The 16,967-nt window shown below is 38.9% G+C and overlaps 31 non-coding genes across 31 annotated transcripts; all 31 read left to right on the forward strand.

Annotated features, from left to right (window-relative positions):
• Positions 1-59: 59 nt before the first annotated feature.
• Positions 60-199, forward strand: LOC133956025 (U4 spliceosomal RNA). The gene has a single exon (XR_009921063.1). It is a non-coding gene; the product is annotated as a U4 spliceosomal RNA (small nuclear RNA).
• Positions 200-607: 408 nt separating this feature from the next.
• Positions 608-747, forward strand: LOC133955983 (U4 spliceosomal RNA). The gene has a single exon (XR_009921025.1). It is a non-coding gene; the product is annotated as a U4 spliceosomal RNA (small nuclear RNA).
• Positions 748-1,156: 409 nt separating this feature from the next.
• LOC133955951 (U4 spliceosomal RNA) lies at positions 1,157-1,294 on the forward strand. The gene has a single exon (XR_009920996.1). It is a non-coding gene; the product is annotated as a U4 spliceosomal RNA (small nuclear RNA).
• A 409-nt stretch (positions 1,295-1,703) lies between these two features.
• Positions 1,704-1,843, forward strand: LOC133955912 (U4 spliceosomal RNA). Its single transcript, XR_009920959.1, has one exon. It is a non-coding gene; the product is annotated as a U4 spliceosomal RNA (small nuclear RNA).
• A 409-nt stretch (positions 1,844-2,252) lies between these two features.
• On the forward strand, positions 2,253-2,392 carry LOC133956035 (U4 spliceosomal RNA). Its single transcript, XR_009921072.1, has one exon. It is a non-coding gene; the product is annotated as a U4 spliceosomal RNA (small nuclear RNA).
• A 406-nt stretch (positions 2,393-2,798) lies between these two features.
• LOC133955864 (U4 spliceosomal RNA) lies at positions 2,799-2,938 on the forward strand. Its single transcript, XR_009920913.1, has one exon. It is a non-coding gene; the product is annotated as a U4 spliceosomal RNA (small nuclear RNA).
• Positions 2,939-3,345: 407 nt separating this feature from the next.
• LOC133956033 (U4 spliceosomal RNA) lies at positions 3,346-3,485 on the forward strand. Its single transcript, XR_009921070.1, has one exon. It is a non-coding gene; the product is annotated as a U4 spliceosomal RNA (small nuclear RNA).
• A 403-nt stretch (positions 3,486-3,888) lies between these two features.
• On the forward strand, positions 3,889-4,027 carry LOC133955979 (U4 spliceosomal RNA). Its single transcript, XR_009921021.1, has one exon. It is a non-coding gene; the product is annotated as a U4 spliceosomal RNA (small nuclear RNA).
• A 407-nt stretch (positions 4,028-4,434) lies between these two features.
• LOC133955927 (U4 spliceosomal RNA) lies at positions 4,435-4,574 on the forward strand. Its single transcript, XR_009920973.1, has one exon. It is a non-coding gene; the product is annotated as a U4 spliceosomal RNA (small nuclear RNA).
• Positions 4,575-4,983: 409 nt separating this feature from the next.
• Positions 4,984-5,123, forward strand: LOC133955866 (U4 spliceosomal RNA). The gene has a single exon (XR_009920915.1). It is a non-coding gene; the product is annotated as a U4 spliceosomal RNA (small nuclear RNA).
• A 408-nt stretch (positions 5,124-5,531) lies between these two features.
• On the forward strand, positions 5,532-5,671 carry LOC133955958 (U4 spliceosomal RNA). The gene has a single exon (XR_009921002.1). It is a non-coding gene; the product is annotated as a U4 spliceosomal RNA (small nuclear RNA).
• Positions 5,672-6,079: 408 nt separating this feature from the next.
• LOC133956036 (U4 spliceosomal RNA) lies at positions 6,080-6,219 on the forward strand. Its single transcript, XR_009921073.1, has one exon. It is a non-coding gene; the product is annotated as a U4 spliceosomal RNA (small nuclear RNA).
• A 406-nt stretch (positions 6,220-6,625) lies between these two features.
• Positions 6,626-6,765, forward strand: LOC133955867 (U4 spliceosomal RNA). Its single transcript, XR_009920916.1, has one exon. It is a non-coding gene; the product is annotated as a U4 spliceosomal RNA (small nuclear RNA).
• A 407-nt stretch (positions 6,766-7,172) lies between these two features.
• On the forward strand, positions 7,173-7,312 carry LOC133956034 (U4 spliceosomal RNA). Its single transcript, XR_009921071.1, has one exon. It is a non-coding gene; the product is annotated as a U4 spliceosomal RNA (small nuclear RNA).
• Positions 7,313-7,715: 403 nt separating this feature from the next.
• On the forward strand, positions 7,716-7,854 carry LOC133955980 (U4 spliceosomal RNA). Its single transcript, XR_009921022.1, has one exon. It is a non-coding gene; the product is annotated as a U4 spliceosomal RNA (small nuclear RNA).
• Positions 7,855-8,261: 407 nt separating this feature from the next.
• Positions 8,262-8,401, forward strand: LOC133955928 (U4 spliceosomal RNA). The gene has a single exon (XR_009920974.1). It is a non-coding gene; the product is annotated as a U4 spliceosomal RNA (small nuclear RNA).
• Positions 8,402-8,810: 409 nt separating this feature from the next.
• Positions 8,811-8,950, forward strand: LOC133955869 (U4 spliceosomal RNA). Its single transcript, XR_009920917.1, has one exon. It is a non-coding gene; the product is annotated as a U4 spliceosomal RNA (small nuclear RNA).
• A 408-nt stretch (positions 8,951-9,358) lies between these two features.
• Positions 9,359-9,498, forward strand: LOC133955960 (U4 spliceosomal RNA). Its single transcript, XR_009921004.1, has one exon. It is a non-coding gene; the product is annotated as a U4 spliceosomal RNA (small nuclear RNA).
• Positions 9,499-9,906: 408 nt separating this feature from the next.
• On the forward strand, positions 9,907-10,046 carry LOC133955946 (U4 spliceosomal RNA). The gene has a single exon (XR_009920991.1). It is a non-coding gene; the product is annotated as a U4 spliceosomal RNA (small nuclear RNA).
• Positions 10,047-10,454: 408 nt separating this feature from the next.
• LOC133955870 (U4 spliceosomal RNA) lies at positions 10,455-10,594 on the forward strand. The gene has a single exon (XR_009920918.1). It is a non-coding gene; the product is annotated as a U4 spliceosomal RNA (small nuclear RNA).
• Positions 10,595-11,003: 409 nt separating this feature from the next.
• Positions 11,004-11,143, forward strand: LOC133955911 (U4 spliceosomal RNA). Its single transcript, XR_009920958.1, has one exon. It is a non-coding gene; the product is annotated as a U4 spliceosomal RNA (small nuclear RNA).
• A 408-nt stretch (positions 11,144-11,551) lies between these two features.
• On the forward strand, positions 11,552-11,691 carry LOC133955997 (U4 spliceosomal RNA). Its single transcript, XR_009921038.1, has one exon. It is a non-coding gene; the product is annotated as a U4 spliceosomal RNA (small nuclear RNA).
• Positions 11,692-12,100: 409 nt separating this feature from the next.
• Positions 12,101-12,240, forward strand: LOC133955871 (U4 spliceosomal RNA). The gene has a single exon (XR_009920919.1). It is a non-coding gene; the product is annotated as a U4 spliceosomal RNA (small nuclear RNA).
• Positions 12,241-12,647: 407 nt separating this feature from the next.
• LOC133955934 (U4 spliceosomal RNA) lies at positions 12,648-12,787 on the forward strand. Its single transcript, XR_009920980.1, has one exon. It is a non-coding gene; the product is annotated as a U4 spliceosomal RNA (small nuclear RNA).
• A 409-nt stretch (positions 12,788-13,196) lies between these two features.
• Positions 13,197-13,336, forward strand: LOC133955913 (U4 spliceosomal RNA). The gene has a single exon (XR_009920960.1). It is a non-coding gene; the product is annotated as a U4 spliceosomal RNA (small nuclear RNA).
• Positions 13,337-13,744: 408 nt separating this feature from the next.
• Positions 13,745-13,884, forward strand: LOC133955994 (U4 spliceosomal RNA). The gene has a single exon (XR_009921035.1). It is a non-coding gene; the product is annotated as a U4 spliceosomal RNA (small nuclear RNA).
• Positions 13,885-14,293: 409 nt separating this feature from the next.
• Positions 14,294-14,433, forward strand: LOC133955872 (U4 spliceosomal RNA). Its single transcript, XR_009920920.1, has one exon. It is a non-coding gene; the product is annotated as a U4 spliceosomal RNA (small nuclear RNA).
• Positions 14,434-14,840: 407 nt separating this feature from the next.
• LOC133955936 (U4 spliceosomal RNA) lies at positions 14,841-14,980 on the forward strand. The gene has a single exon (XR_009920982.1). It is a non-coding gene; the product is annotated as a U4 spliceosomal RNA (small nuclear RNA).
• A 409-nt stretch (positions 14,981-15,389) lies between these two features.
• LOC133955914 (U4 spliceosomal RNA) lies at positions 15,390-15,529 on the forward strand. Its single transcript, XR_009920961.1, has one exon. It is a non-coding gene; the product is annotated as a U4 spliceosomal RNA (small nuclear RNA).
• Positions 15,530-15,937: 408 nt separating this feature from the next.
• LOC133955995 (U4 spliceosomal RNA) lies at positions 15,938-16,077 on the forward strand. Its single transcript, XR_009921036.1, has one exon. It is a non-coding gene; the product is annotated as a U4 spliceosomal RNA (small nuclear RNA).
• Positions 16,078-16,486: 409 nt separating this feature from the next.
• Positions 16,487-16,626, forward strand: LOC133955873 (U4 spliceosomal RNA). Its single transcript, XR_009920921.1, has one exon. It is a non-coding gene; the product is annotated as a U4 spliceosomal RNA (small nuclear RNA).
• Positions 16,627-16,967: the final 341 nt, after the last annotated feature.

Consider the following 16,967-nt stretch of genomic DNA (forward strand, 5'->3'; position numbering starts at 1 on the left):
AACCCTAGCACAGGGTTGTGCAGATGTTTTATACCATCCCTCTGCAAATCAGCCTCTTTATCCCTTCGCAGTGGCAGTATCGTAGCCTATGAGGTCATACCGAGGCGTGATTATTGCTAGTTGAAAACTTTAACTAATTCCCGCCTTGCCGACCTGAAATATAGTCGGCAATGGCAATTTTTGTTGGTCTCTATAGAGGCTTAAAATTGTGTAAATAATACATCTGATGAGCCAACTTGTGGTGTTAATCAGTATGACCACAAGTGAATCTCTTAACAATACAATACTAAAGTACTCATGCCAAATTACTTCCCGGTGTTATCCAAAGCATAGTCAATGGGGCGACATTGAAATAATTAGCCCCACCTACAAAACTAAGTACAATCACTTAAAATATTAAACATCATCTGTTTATCCCATATAAACATCAATTTTTTTCTATCTCAGTTAAATTGACCTGACTATTAATGAGCAAACACGACGAGTAACAGTTTAACCACCTTAACATAACAGGTTTTACTTACTTTGGGGTGCCAATACGACTGACAAACCCTAGCACAGGGTTTTGCAGATGTTTTATACCATCCCTCTGCAAATCAGCCCCTTTATCCCTTCGCAGTGGCAGTATCGTAGCCTATGATGTCAAACCGAGGCGTGATTATTGCTAGTTGAAAACTTTAACCAATTCCCGCCTTGACGTCCTGAAATATAGTCGGCAATGGCAATTTTTGTTGGTCTCTATAGAGGCTTAGAATTGTGTAAATAATACATCTGATGAGCCAACTTGTGGTGTTAATCAGTATGACCACAAGTGAATCTCTTAACACTACAACACTAAAGTATTCATGCCAAATTACTTTCCGGTGTTATCCAAAACATAGTCAATGGGGCGACATTGAAATATTTAGCCCCACCTACCAAACTAAATACAATCACTTAAAATATTAAACATCATCTGTTTATCCCATTTAAACATCAATTTTTTTCTATCTCAGTTAAATTGACCTGACTACTAATGAGCAAACACGACGGGTAACAGTATAACCACCTTAACATAACTGGTTTCACTTACTCTGGGGTCCCACTATGCACTGACAAACCCTAGCACAGGGTTGTGCAGATGTTTTATACCATCCCTCTGCAAATCAGCCTCTTTATCTTTGCAGTGGCAGTATCGTAGCCTATGAGGTCAAACCGAGGCGTGATTATTGCTAGTTGAAAACTTTAACCAATTCCCGCCTTGACGACCTGAAATATAGTCGGCAATGGCAATTTTTGTTGGTCTCTATAGAGGCTTAAAATTGTGTAAATAATACATCTTATGAGCCAACTTGTGTTGTTTATCAGTATGACCACAAGTGAATCTCTTAACAATACACTACTAAAGTACTCATGCCAAATTACTCTCCGGTGTTTTCCAAAGCATAGTCACTGGGGCGACATTGAAATAATTAGCCCCACCTACCAAACTAAGTACAATCACTTAAAATATTAAACATCATCTGTTTATCCAATTTAAACATCAATTTTTTTCTATCTCAGTTAAATTGACCTGACTATTAATGAGCAAACACGACGGGTAACAGTATAACCACCTTAACATAACTGGTTTCACTTACTCTGGGGTCCCAATATGCACTGACAAACCCTAGCACAGGGTTGTGCAGATGTTTTATACCATCCCTCTGCAAATCAGCCTCTTTATCCCTTCGCAGTGGCAATATCGTAGCCTATGAGGTCAAACCGAGGCGTGATTATTGCTAGTTGAAAACTTTAACCAATTCCCGCCTTGCCGACCTGAAATATAGTCGGCAATGGCAATTTTTGTTGGTCTCTATAGAGGCTTAAAATTGTGTAAATAATACATCTTATGAGCCAGCTTGTGTTGTTAATCAGTATGACCACAAGTGAATCTCTTAACAATACACTACTAAAGTACTCATGCCAAATTACTCTCCGGTGTTTTCCAAAGCATAGTCACTGGGGCGACATTGAAATAATTAGCCCCACCTACCAAACTAAATACAATCACTTAAAATATTAAACATCATCTGTTTATCCCATTTAAACATCAATTTTTTTCTATCTTAGTTAAATTGACCTGACTATTAATGAGCAAACATGACGGGTAACAGTATAACCACCTTAACATAACTGGTTTCACTTACTCTGGGGTCCCAATATGCACTGACAAACCCTAGCACAGGGTTGTGCAGATGTTTTATACCATCCCTCTGCAAATCAGCCTCTTTATCCCTTAGCAGTGGCAGTATCGTAGCCTATGAGGTCATACCGAGGCGTGATTATTGCTAGTTGAAAACTTTAACCAATTCCCGCCTTGCCGACCTGAAATATAGTCGGCAATGGCAATTTTTGTTGGTCTCTATAGAGGCTTAAAATTGTGTAAATAATACAGCTGATGAGCCAACTTGTGGTGTTAATCAGTATGACCACAAGTGAATCTCTTAACAATACACTACTAAAGTACTCATTTTACTACTCTCCGGTGTTTTCCAAAGCATAGTCACTGGGGCGACATTGAAATAATTAGCCCCGCCTACCAAACTAAGTACAATCACTTAAAATATTAAACATCATCTGTTTATCCAATTTAAACATCAATTTTTTTCTATCTCAGTTAAATTGACCTGACTATTAATGAGCAAACACGACGAGTAACAGTTTAACCACCTTAACATAACAGGTTTTACTTACTTTGGGGTGCCAATACGACTGACAAACACTAACACAGGGTTGTGCAGATGTTTTATACCATCCCTCTGCAAATCAGCCCTTTTATCCCTTCGCAGTGGCAGTATCGTAGCCTATGAGGTCAAACCGAGGCGTGATTATTGCTAGTTGAAAACTTTAACCAATTCCCGCCTTGACGACCTGAAATATAGTCGGCAATGGCAATTTTTGTTGGTCTCTATAGAGGCTTAAAATTGTGTAAATAATACATCTGATGAGCCAACTTGTGGTGTTAATCAGTATGACCACAAGTGAATCTCTTAACAATACACTACTAAAGTACTCATTTTACTACTCTCCGGTGTTTTCCAAAGCATAGTCACTGGGGCGACATTGAAATAATTAGCCCCGCCTACCAAACTAAGTACAATCACTTAATATATTAAACATCATCTGCTTATCCCATTTAAACATCAATTTTTTTCTTTCTCAGTTAAATTGACCTGACTACTAATGAGCAAACACGACGGGTAACAGTATAACCACCTTAACATAACTGGTTTCACTTACTCTGGGGTCCCAATATGCACTGACAAACCCTAGCACAGGGTTGTGCAGATGTTTTATACCATCCCTCTGCAAATCAGCCTCTTTATCCTTTCGCAGTGGCAGTATCGTAGCCTATGAGGTCAAACCGAGGCGTGATTATTGCTAGTTGAAAACTTTAACCAATTCCCGCCTTGATGACCTGAAATATAGTCGGCAATGGCAATTTTTGTTGGTCTCTATAGAGGCTTAAAATTGTGTAAATAATACATCTTATGAGCCAACTTGTGGTATTAATCAGTATGACCACAAGTGAATCTCTTAACAATACACTACTAAAGTACTCACGCCAAATTACTTTCAGGTGTTATCCAAAGCAAAGTCACTGGGGCGACATTGAAATAATTAGCCCCACCTACAAAACTAAGTACAATCACTTAAAATATTAAACCACATCTGTTTATCCCATATAAACATCAATTTTTTTCTATCTCAGTTAAATTGACCTGACTATTAATGAGCAAACACGACGAGTAACAGTTTAACCACCTTAACATAACAGGTTTTACTTACTTTGGGGTGCCAATACGACTGACAAACCCTAGCACAGGGTTGTGCAGATGTTTTATACCATCCCTCTGCCAATCCTCTATCCCTCGCAGTGGCAGTATCGTAGCCTATGAGGTCAAACCGAGGCGTGATTATTGCTAGTTGAAAACTTTAACCAATTCCCGCCTTGACGACCTGAAATATAGTCGCCAATGGCAATTTTTGTTGGTCTCTATAGAGGCTTAAAATTGTGTAAATAATACATCTGATGAGCCAACTTGTGGTGTTAATCAGTATGACCACAGGTGAATCTCTTAACAATACAACCCGAAGTACTCACGTCAAATTACTTTCCGGTGTTATCCAAAGCATAGTCACTGGGGTGACATTGAAATATTTAGCCACACCTACCAAACTAAGTACAATCACTTAAAATATTAAACATCATCTGTTAATCCCATTGAAACATCAATTTCTTTCTATCTCAGTTAAATTGACCTGACTACTAATGAGCAAACACGACGGGTAACAGTATAACCACCTTAACATAACAGGTTTTACTTACTTTGGGGTGCCAATACGACTGACAAACCCTAGCACAGGGTTGTGCAGATGTTTTATACCATCCCTCTGCAAATCAGCCCCTTTATCCCTTCGCAGTGGCAGTATCGTAGCCTATGAGGTCAAACCGAGGCGTGATTATTGCTAGTTGAAAACTTACACCAATTCCCGCCTTGACGACCTGAAATATAGTCGGCAATGGCAATTTTTGTTGGTCTCTATAGAGGCTTAAAATTGTGTAAATAATACATCTGATTATTCCAACTTGTGGTGTTAATCAGTATGACCACAGGTGAATCTCTTAACAATACAACCCGAAGTACTCACGTCAAATTACTTTCCGGTGTTATCCAAAGCATAGTCACTGGGGTGACATTGAAATATTTAGCCACACCTACCAAACTAAGTACAATCACTTAAAATATTAAACATCATCTGTTTATCCCATTTAAACATCAATTTTTTTCTATCTCAGTTAAATTGACCTGACTACTAATGAGCAAACACGACGGGTAACAGTATAACCACCTTAACATAACTGGTTTCACTTACTCTGGGGTCCCAATATGCACTGACAAACCCTAGCACAGGGTTGTGCAGATGTTTTATACCATCCCTCTGCAAATCAGCCTCTTTATCCCTTCGCAGTGGCAGTATCGTAGCCTATGAGGTCAAACCGAGGCGTGATTATTGCTAGTTGAAAACTTTAACCAATTCCCGCCTTGACGACCTGAAATATAGTCGGCAATGGCAATTTTTGTTGGTCTCTATAGAGGCTTAAAATTGTGTAAATAATACATCTGATGAGCCAACTTGTGGTGTTAATCAGTATGACCACAAGTGAATCTCTTAACACTACAACACTAAAGTATTCATGCCAAATTACTTTCCGGTGTTATCCAAAGCATAGTCAATGGGGCGACATTGAAATAATTAGCCCCACCTACAAAACTAAGTACAATCACTTAAAATATTAAACCACATCTGTTTATCCCATATAAACATCAATTTTTTTCTATCTCAGTTAAATTGACCTGACTATTAATGAGCAAACACGACGAGTTACAGTTTAACCACCTTAACATAACAGGTTTTACTTACTTTGGGGTGCCATTATGATTGACAAACCCTAGCACAGGGTTGTGCAGATGTTTTATACCATCCCTCTGCAAATCAGCCCCTTTATCCCTTCGCAGTGGCAGTATCGTAGCCTATGAGGTCAAACCGAGGCGTGATTATTGCTAGTTGAAAACTTTAACCAATTCCCGCCTTGACGACCTGAAATATAGTCTGCAATGGCAATTTTTGTTGGTCTCTATAGAGGCTTAAAATTGTGTAAATAATACATCTGATGAGCCAACTTGTGGTGTTAATCAGTATGACCACAGGTGAATCTCTTAACAATACAATCCGAAGTACTCACGTCAAATTACTTTCCGGTGTTATCCAAAGCATAGTCACTGGGGCGACATTGAAATAATTAGCCCCACCTACCAAACTAAGTACAATCACTTAAAATATTAAACATCATCTGTTTATCCAATTTAAACATCAATTTTTTTCTATCTCAGTTAAATTGACCTGACTATTAATGAGCAAACACGACGGGTAACAGTATAACCACCTTAACATAACTGGTTTCACTTACTCTGGGGTCCCAATATGCACTGACAAACCCTAGCACAGGGTTGTGCAGATGTTTTATACCATCCCTCTGCAAATCAGCCTCTTTATCCCTTAGCAGTGGCAGTATCGTAGCCTATGAGGTCATACCGAGGCGTGATTATTGCTAGTTGAAAACTTTAACCAATTCCCGCCTTGCCGACCTGAAATATAGTCGGCAATGGCAATTTTTGTTGGTCTCTATAGAGGCTTAAAATTGTGTAAATAATACAGCTGATGAGCCAACTTGTGGTGTTAATCAGTATGACCACAAGTGAATCTCTTAACAATACACTACTAAAGTACTCATTTTACTACTCTCCGGTGTTTTCCAAAGCATAGTCACTGGGGCGACATTGAAATAATTAGCCCCGCCTACCAAACTAAGTACAATCACTTAAAATATTAAACATCATCTGTTTATCCAATTTAAACATCAATTTTTTTCTATCTCAGTTAAATTGACCTGACTATTAATGAGCAAACACGACGAGTAACAGTTTAACCACCTTAACATAACAGGTTTTACTTACTTTGGGGTGCCAATACGACTGACAAACACTAACACAGGGTTGTGCAGATGTTTTATACCATCCCTCTGCAAATCAGCCCTTTTATCCCTTCGCAGTGGCAGTATCGTAGCCTATGAGGTCAAACCGAGGCGTGATTATTGCTAGTTGAAAACTTTAACCAATTCCCGCCTTGACGACCTGAAATATAGTCGGCAATGGCAATTTTTGTTGGTCTCTATAGAGGCTTAAAATTGTGTAAATAATACATCTGATGAGCCAACTTGTGGTGTTAATCAGTATGACCACAAGTGAATCTCTTAACAATACACTACTAAAGTACTCATTTTACTACTCTCCGGTGTTTTCCAAAGCATAGTCACTGGGGCGACATTGAAATAATTAGCCCCGCCTACCAAACTAAGTACAATCACTTAATATATTAAACATCATCTGCTTATCCCATTTAAACATCAATTTTTTTCTTTCTCAGTTAAATTGACCTGACTACTAATGAGCAAACACGACGGGTAACAGTATAACCACCTTAACATAACTGGTTTCACTTACTCTGGGGTCCCAATATGCACTGACAAACCCTAGCACAGGGTTGTGCAGATGTTTTATACCATCCCTCTGCAAATCAGCCTCTTTATCCTTTCGCAGTGGCAGTATCGTAGCCTATGAGGTCAAACCGAGGCGTGATTATTGCTAGTTGAAAACTTTAACCAATTCCCGCCTTGATGACCTGAAATATAGTCGGCAATGGCAATTTTTGTTGGTCTCTATAGAGGCTTAAAATTGTGTAAATAATACATCTTATGAGCCAACTTGTGGTATTAATCAGTATGACCACAAGTGAATCTCTTAACAATACACTACTAAAGTACTCACGCCAAATTACTTTCAGGTGTTATCCAAAGCAAAGTCACTGGGGCGACATTGAAATAATTAGCCCCACCTACAAAACTAAGTACAATCACTTAAAATATTAAACCACATCTGTTTATCCCATATAAACATCAATTTTTTTCTATCTCAGTTAAATTGACCTGACTATTAATGAGCAAACACGACGAGTAACAGTTTAACCACCTTAACATAACAGGTTTTACTTACTTTGGGGTGCCAATACGACTGACAAACCCTAGCACAGGGTTGTGCAGATGTTTTATACCATCCCTCTGCCAATCCTCTATCCCTCGCAGTGGCAGTATCGTAGCCTATGAGGTCAAACCGAGGCGTGATTATTGCTAGTTGAAAACTTTAACCAATTCCCGCCTTGACGACCTGAAATATAGTCGCCAATGGCAATTTTTGTTGGTCTCTATAGAGGCTTAAAATTGTGTAAATAATACATCTGATGAGCCAACTTGTGGTGTTAATCAGTATGACCACAGGTGAATCTCTTAACAATACAACCCGAAGTACTCAAGTCAAATTACTTTCCGGTGTTATCCAAAGCATAGTCACTGGGGTGACATTGAAATATTTAGCCACACCTACCAAACTAAGTACAATCACTTAAAATATTAAACATCATCTGTTAATCCCATTGAAACATCAATTTCTTTCTATCTCAGTTAAATTGACCTGACTACTAATGAGCAAACACGACGGGTAACAGTATAACCACCTTAACATAACAGGTTTTACTTACTTTGGGGTGCCAATACGACTGACAAACCCTAGCACAGGGTTGTGCAGATGTTTTATACCATCCCTCTGCAAATCAGCCCCTTTATCCCTTCGCAGTGGCAGTATCGTAGCCTATGAGGTCAAACCGAGGCGTGATTATTGCTAGTTGAAAACTTACACCAATTCCCGCCTTGACGACCTGAAATATAGTCGGCAATGGCAATTTTTGTTGGTCTCTATAGAGGCTTAAAATTGTGTAAATAATACATCTGATTATTCCAACTTGTGGTGTTAATCAGTATGACCACAGGTGAATCTCTTAACAATACAACCCGAAGTACTCACGTCAAATTACTTTCCGGTGTTATCCAAAGCATAGTCACTGGGGTGACATTGAAATATTTAGCCACACCTACCAAACTAAGTACAATCACTTAAAATATTAAACATCATCTGTTTATCCCATTTAAACATCAATTTTTTTCTATCTCAGTTAAATTGACCTGACTACTAATGAGCAAACACGACGGGTAACAGTATAACCACCTTAACATAACTGGTTTCACTTACTCTGGGGTCCCAATATGCACTGACAAACCCTAGCACAGGGTTGTGCAGATGTTTTATACCATCCCTCTGCAAATCAGCCTCTTTATCCCTTCGCAGTGGCAGTATCGTAGCCTATGAGGTCAAACCGAGGCGTGATTATTGCTAGTTGAAAACTTTAACCAATTCCCGCCTTGACGACCTGAAATATAGTCGGCAATGGCAATTTTTGTTGGTCTCTATAGAGGCTTAAAATTGTGTAAATAATACATCTGATGAGCCAACTTGTGGTGTTAATCAGTATGACCACAAGTGAATCTCTTAACACTACAACACTAAAGTATTCATGCCAAATTACTTTCCGGTGTTATCCAAAGCATAGTCAATGGGGCGACATTGAAATAATTAGCCCCACCTACAAAACTAAGTACAATCACTTAAAATATTAAACCACATCTGTTTATCCCATATAAACATCAATTTTTTTCTATCTCAGTTAAATTGACCTGACTATTAATGAGCAAACACGACGAGTTACAGTTTAACCACCTTAACATAACAGGTTTTACTTACTTTGGGGTGCCAATATGATTGACAAACCCTAGCACAGGGTTGTGCAGATGTTTTATACCATCCCTCTGCAAATCAGCCCCTTTATCCCTTCGCAGTGGCAGTATCGTAGCCTATGAGGTCAAACCGAGGCGTGATTATTGCTAGTTGAAAACTTTAACCAATTCCCGCCTTGACGACCTGAAATATAGTCTGCAATGGCAATTTTTGTTGGTCTCTATAGAGGCTTAAAATTGTGTAAATAATACATCTGATGAGCCAACTTGTGGTGTTAATCAGTATGACCACAGGTGAATCTCTTAACAATACAATCCGAAGTACTCACGTCAAATTACTTTCCGGTGTTATCCAAAGCATAGTCACTGGGGCGACATTGAAATAATTAGCCCCACCTACCAAACTAAGTACAATCACTTAAAATATTAAACATCATCTGTTTATCCAATTTAAACATCAATTTTTTTCTATCTCAGTTAAATTGACCTGACTATTAATGAGCAAACACGACGGGTAACAGTATAACCACCTTAACATAACTGGTTTCACTTACTCTGGGGTCCCAATATGCACTGACAAACCCTAGCACAGGGTTGTGCAGATGTTTTATACCATCCCTCTGCAAATCAGCCTCTTTATCCCTTCGCAGTGGCAGTATCGTTGCCTATGAGGTCAAACCAAGGCGTGATTATTGCTAGTTGAAAACTTTAACCAATTCCCGCCTTGACGACCTGAAATATAGTCGGCAATGGCAATTTTTGTTGGTCTCTATAGAGGCTTAAAATTGTGTAAATAATACATCTGATGAACCAACTTGTGGTGTTAATCACTAAGACCCCAAGTGAATCTCTTAACAATACACTACTAAAGTACTCACGCTAAATTACTTTCCGGTGTTATACAAAGCAAAGTCACTGGGGCGACATTGAAATAATTAGCCCCACCTACAAAGCTAAGTACAATCACTTAAAATATTAAACATCATCTGTTTATCCCATTTAAACATCAATTTTTTTCTATCTCAGTTACATTGACCTGACTATTAATGAGCAAACACGACCAGTAACAGTTTTACCACCTTAACATAACATGTTTTACTTACTTTGGGGTGCCAATACGACTGACAAACCCTAGCACAGGGTTGTGCAGATGTTTTATACCATCCCTCTGCAAATCAGCCTCTTTATCCCTTCGCAGTGGCAGTATCGTAGCCTATGAGGTCAAACCGAGGCGTGATTATTGCTAGTTGAAAACTTTAACCAATTCCCGCCTTGACGACCTGAAATATAGTCGGCAATGGCAATTTTTGTTGGTCTCTATAGAGGCTTAAAATTGTGTAAATAATACATCTTATGAGCCAACTTGTGTTGTTAATCAGTATGACCACAAGTGAATCTCTTAACAATACACTACTAAAGTACTCATGCCAAATTACTCTCCGGTGTTTTCCAAAGCATAGTCACTGGGGCGACATTGAAATAATTAGCCCCACCTACCAAACTAAGTACAATCACTTAAAATATTAAACATCATCTGTTTATCCAATTTAAACATCAACTTTTTTCTATCTCAGTTAAATTGACCTGACTATTAATGAGCAAACACGACGGGTAACAGTATAACCACCTTAACATAACTGGTTTCACTTACTCTGGGGTCCCAATATGCACTGACAAACCCTAGCACAGGGTTGTGCAGATGTTTTATACCATCCCTCTGCAAATCAGCCTCTTTATCCCTTCGCAGTGGCAGTATCGTAGCCTATGAGGTCATACCGAGGCGTGATTATTGCTAGTTGAAAACTTTAACCAATTCCCGCCTTGACGACCTGAAATATAGTCGGCAATGGCAATTTTTGTTGGTCTCTATAGAGGCTTAAAATCGTGTAAATAATACATCTGATGAGCCAACTTGTGGTGTTAATCAGTATGACCACAAGTGAATCTCTTAACAATACACTACTAAAGTACTCATGCCAAATTACTTCCCCGTGTTATCCAAAGCATAGTCAATGGGGCGACATTGAAATAATTAGCCCCACCTACAAAACTAAGTACAATCACTTAAAATATTAAACCACATCTGTTTATCCCATATAAACATCAATTTTTTTCTATCTCAGTTACATTGACCTGACTATTAATGAGCAAACACGACCAGTAACAGTTTTACCACCTTAACATAACAGGTTTTACTTACTTTGGGGTGCCAATACGACTGACAAACCCTAGCACAGGGTTGTGCAGATGTTTTATACCATCCCTCTGCAAATCAGCCTCTTTATCCCTTCGCAGTGGCGGTATCGTAGCGTATGAGGTCAAACCGAGGCGTGATTATTGCTAGTTGAAAACTTACACCAATTCCCGCCTTGACGACCTGAAATATAGTCGGCAATGGCAATTTTTGTTGGTCTCTATAGAGGCTTAAAATTGTGTAAATAATACATCCGATGAGCCAACTTGTGGTGTTAATCAGTATGACCACAAGTGAATCTCTTAACACTACAACACTAAAGTACTTATGCCAACTTACTTTCCGGTGTTATCCAAAGCATAGTCAATGGGGCGACATTGAAATAATTAGCCCCACCTACCAAACTAAGTACAATCACTTAATATATTAAACATCATCTGCTTATCCCATTTAAACATCAATTTTTTTCTTTCTCAGTTAAATTGACCTGACTACTAATGAGCAAACACGACGGGTAACAGTATAACCACCTTAACATAACTGGTTTCACTTACTCTGGGGTCCCAATATGCACTGACAAACCCTAGCACAGGGTTGTGCAGATGTTTTATACCATCCCTCTGCAAATCAGCCTCTTTATCCCTTCGCAGTGGCAGTATCGTAGCCTATGAGGTCAAACCGAGGCGTGATTATTGCTAGTTGAAAACTTTAACCAATTCCCGCCTTGACGACCTGAAATATAGTCGGCAATGGCAATTTTTGTTGGTCTCTATAGAGGCTTAAAATTGTGTAAATAATACATCTGATGAGCCAACTTGTGGTGTTAATCAGTATGACCACAGGTGAATCTCTTAACAATACAACCCGAAGTACTCACGTCAAATTACTTTCCGGTGTTATCCAAAGCATAGTCACTGGGGTGACATTGAAATATTTAGCCACACCTACCAAACTAAGTACAATCACTTAAAATATTAAACATCATCTGTTAATCCCATTGAAACATCAATTTCTTTCTATCTCAGTTAAATTGACCTGACTACTAATGAGCAAACACGATGGGTAACAGTATAACCACCTTAACATAACATGTTTTACTTACTTTGGGGTGCCAATACGACTGACAAACCCTAGCACAGGGTTGTGCAGATGTTTTATACCATCCCTCTGCAAATCAGCCTCTTTATCCCTTCGCAGTGGCTGTATCGTAGCCTATGAGGTCAAACCGAGGCGTGATTATTGCTAGTTGAAAACTTTAACCAATTCCCGCCTTGACGACCTGAAATATAGTCGGCAATGGCAATTTTTGTTGGTCTCTATAGAGGCTTAAAATTGTGTAAATAATACATCTTATGAGCCAACTTGTGTTGTTAATCAGTATGACCACAAGTGAATCTCTTAACAATACACTACTAAAGTACTCATGCCAAATTACTCTCCGGTGTTTTCCAAAGCATAGTCACTGGGGCGACATTGAAATAATTAGCCCCACCTACCAAACTAAGTACAATCACTTAAAATATTAAACATCATCTGTTTATCCAATTTAAACATCAACTTTTTTCTATCTCAGTTAAATTGACCTGACTATTAATGAGCAAACACGACGGGTAACAGTATAACCACCTTAACATAACTGGTTTCACTTACTCTGGGGTCCCAATATGCACTGACAAACCCTAGCACAGGGTTGTGCAGATGTTTTATACCATCCCTCTGCAAATCAGCCTCTTTATCCCTTCGCAGTGGCAGTATCGTAGCCTATGAGGTCATACCGAGGCGTGATTATTGCTAGTTGAAAACTTTAACCAATTCCCGCCTTGACGACCTGAAATATAGTCGGCAATGGCAATTTTTGTTGGTCTCTATAGAGGCTTAAAATCGTGTAAATAATACATCTGATGAGCCAACTTGTGGTGTTAATCAGTATGACCACAAGTGAATCTCTTAACAATACACTACTAAAGTACTCATGCCAAATTACTTCCCCGTGTTATCCAAAGCATAGTCAATGGGGCGACATTGAAATAATTAGCCCCACCTACAAAACTAAGTACAATCACTTAAAATATTAAACCACATCTGTTTATCCCATATAAACATCAATTTTTTTCTATCTCAGTTACATTGACCTGACTATTAATGAGCAAACACGACCAGTAACAGTTTTACCACCTTAACATAACAGGTTTTACTTACTTTGGGGTGCCAATACGACTGACAAACCCTAGCACAGGGTTGTGCAGATGTTTTATACCATCCCTCTGCAAATCAGCCTCTTTATCCCTTCGCAGTGGCGGTATCGTAGCGTATGAGGTCAAACCGAGGCGTGATTATTGCTAGTTGAAAACTTACACCAATTCCCGCCTTGACGACCTGAAATATAGTCGGCAATGGCAATTTTTGTTGGTCTCTATAGAGGCTTAAAATTGTGTAAATAATACATCCGATGAGCCAACTTGTGGTGTTAATCAGTATGACCACAAGTGAATCTCTTAACACTACAACACTAAAGTACTTATGCCAACTTACTTTCCGGTGTTATCCAAAGCATAGTCAATGGGGCGACATTGAAATAATTAGCCCCACCTACCAAACTAAGTACAATCACTTAATATATTAAACATCATCTGCTTATCCCATTTAAACATCAATTTTTTTCTTTCTCAGTTAAATTGACCTGACTACTAATGAGCAAACACGACGGGTAACAGTATAACCACCTTAACATAACTGGTTTCACTTACTCTGGGGTCCCAATATGCACTGACAAACCCTAGCACAGGGTTGTGCAGATGTTTTATACCATCCCTCTGCAAATCAGCCTCTTTATCCCTTCGCAGTGGCAGTATCGTAGCCTATGAGGTCAAACCGAGGCGTGATTATTGCTAGTTGAAAACTTTAACCAATTCCCGCCTTGACGACCTGAAATATAGTCGGCAATGGCAATTTTTGTTGGTCTCTATAGAGGCTTAAAATTGTGTAAATAATACATCTGATGAGCCAACTTGTGGTGTTAATCAGTATGACCACAGGTGAATCTCTTAACAATACAACCCGAAGTACTCACGTCAAATTACTTTCCGGTGTTATCCAAAGCATAGTCACTGGGGTGACATTGAAATATTTAGCCACACCTACCAAACTAAGTACAATCACTTAAAATATTAAACATCATCTGTTAATCCCATTGAAACATCAATTTCTTTCTATCTCAGTTAAATTGACCTGACTACTAATGAGCAAACACGATGGGTAACAGTATAACCACCTTAACATAACATGTTTTACTTACTTTGGGGTGCCAATACGACTGACAAACCCTAGCACAGGGTTGTGCAGATGTTTTATACCATCCCTCTGCAAATCAGCCTCTTTATCCCTTCGCAGTGGCTGTATCGTAGCCTATGAGGTCAAACCGAGGCGTGATTATTGCTAGTTGAAAACTTTAACCAATTCCCGCCTTGACGACCTGAAATATAGTCGGCAATGGCAATTTTTGTTGGTCTCTATAGAGGCTTAAAATTGTGTAAATAATACATCTTATGAGCCAACTTGTGTTGTTAATCAGTATGACCACAAGTGAATCTCTTAACAATACACTACTAAAGTACTCATGCCAAATTACTCTCCGGTGTTTTCCAAAGCATAGTCACTGGGGCGACATTGAAATAATTAGCCCCACCTACCAAACTAAGTACAATCACTTAAAATATTAAACATCATCTGTTTATCCAATTTAAACATCAACTTTTTTCTATCTCAGTTAAATTGACCTGACTATTAATGAGCAAACACGACGGGTAACAGTATAACCACCTTAACATAACTGGTTTCACTTACTCTGGGGTCCCAATATGCACTGACAAACCCTAGCACAGGGTTGTGCAGATGTTTTATACCATCCCTCTGCAAATCAGCCTCTTTATCCCTTCGCAGTGGCAGTATCGTAGCCTATGAGGTCATACCGAGGCGTGATTATTGCTAGTTGAAAACTTTAACCAATTCCCGCCTTGACGACCTGAAATATAGTCGGCAATGGCAATTTTTGTTGGTCTCTATAGAGGCTTAAAATCGTGTAAATAATACATCTGATGAGCCAACTTGTGGTGTTAATCAGTATGACCACAAGTGAATCTCTTAACAATACACTACTAAAGTACTCATGCCAAATTACTTCCCCGTGTTATCCAAAGCATAGTCAATGGGGCGACATTGAAATAATTAGCCCCACCTACAAAACTAAGTACAATCACTTAAAATATTAAACCACATCTGTTTATCCCATATAAACATCAATTTTTTTCTATCTCAGTTACATTGACCTGACTATTAATGAGCAAACACGACCAGTAACAGTTTTACCACCTTAACATAACAGGTTTTACTTACTTTGGGGTGCCAATACGACTGACAAACCCTAGCACAGGGTTGTGCAGATGTTTTATACCATCCCTCTGCAAATCAGCCTCTTTATCCCTTCGCAGTGGCGGTATCGTAGCGTATGAGGTCAAACCGAGGCGTGATTATTGCTAGTTGAAAACTTACACCAATTCCCGCCTTGACGACCTGAAATATAGTCGGCAATGGCAATTTTTGTTGGTCTCTATAGAGGCTTAAAATTGTGTAAATAATACATCCGATGAGCCAACTTGTGGTGTTAATCAGTATGACCACAAGTGAATCTCTTAACACTACAACACTAAAGTACTTATGCCAACTTACTTTCCGGTGTTATCCAAAGCATAGTCAATGGGGCGACATTGAAATAATTAGCCCCACCTACCAAACTAAGTACAATCACTTAATATATTAAACATCATCTGCTTATCCCATTTAAACATCAATTTTTTTCTTTCTCAGTTAAATTGACCTGACTACTAATGAGCAAACACGACGGGTAACAGTATAACCACCTTAACATAACTGGTTTCACTTACTCTGGGGTCCCAATATGCACTGACAAACCCTAGCACAGGGTTGTGCAGATGTTTTATACCATCCCTCTGCAAATCAGCCTCTTTATCCCTTCGCAGTGGCAGTATCGTAGCCTATGAGGTCAAACCGAGGCGTGATTATTGCTAGTTGAAAACTTTAACCAATTCCCGCCTTGACGACCTGAAATATAGTCGGCAATGGCAATTTTTGTTGGTCTCTATAGAGGCTTAAAATTGTGTAAATAATACATCTGATGAGCCAACTTGTGGTGTTAATCAGTATGACCACAGGTGAATCTCTTAACAATACAACCCGAAGTACTCACGTCAAATTACTTTCCGGTGTTATCCAAAGCATAGTCACTGGGGTGACATTGAAATATTTAGCCACACCTACCAAACTAAGTACAATCACTTAAAATATTAAACATCATCTGTTAATCCCATTGAAACATCAATTTCTTTCTATCTCAGTTAAATTGACCTGACTACTAATGAGCAAACACGATGGGTAACAGTATAACCACCTTAACATAACAGGTTTTACTTACTTTGGGGTGCCAATACG

Source organism: Platichthys flesus, chromosome 6, assembly GCF_949316205.1.
Source record: "Platichthys flesus chromosome 6, fPlaFle2.1, whole genome shotgun sequence".
NCBI lineage: Eukaryota > Metazoa > Chordata > Actinopteri > Pleuronectiformes > Pleuronectidae > Platichthys > Platichthys flesus.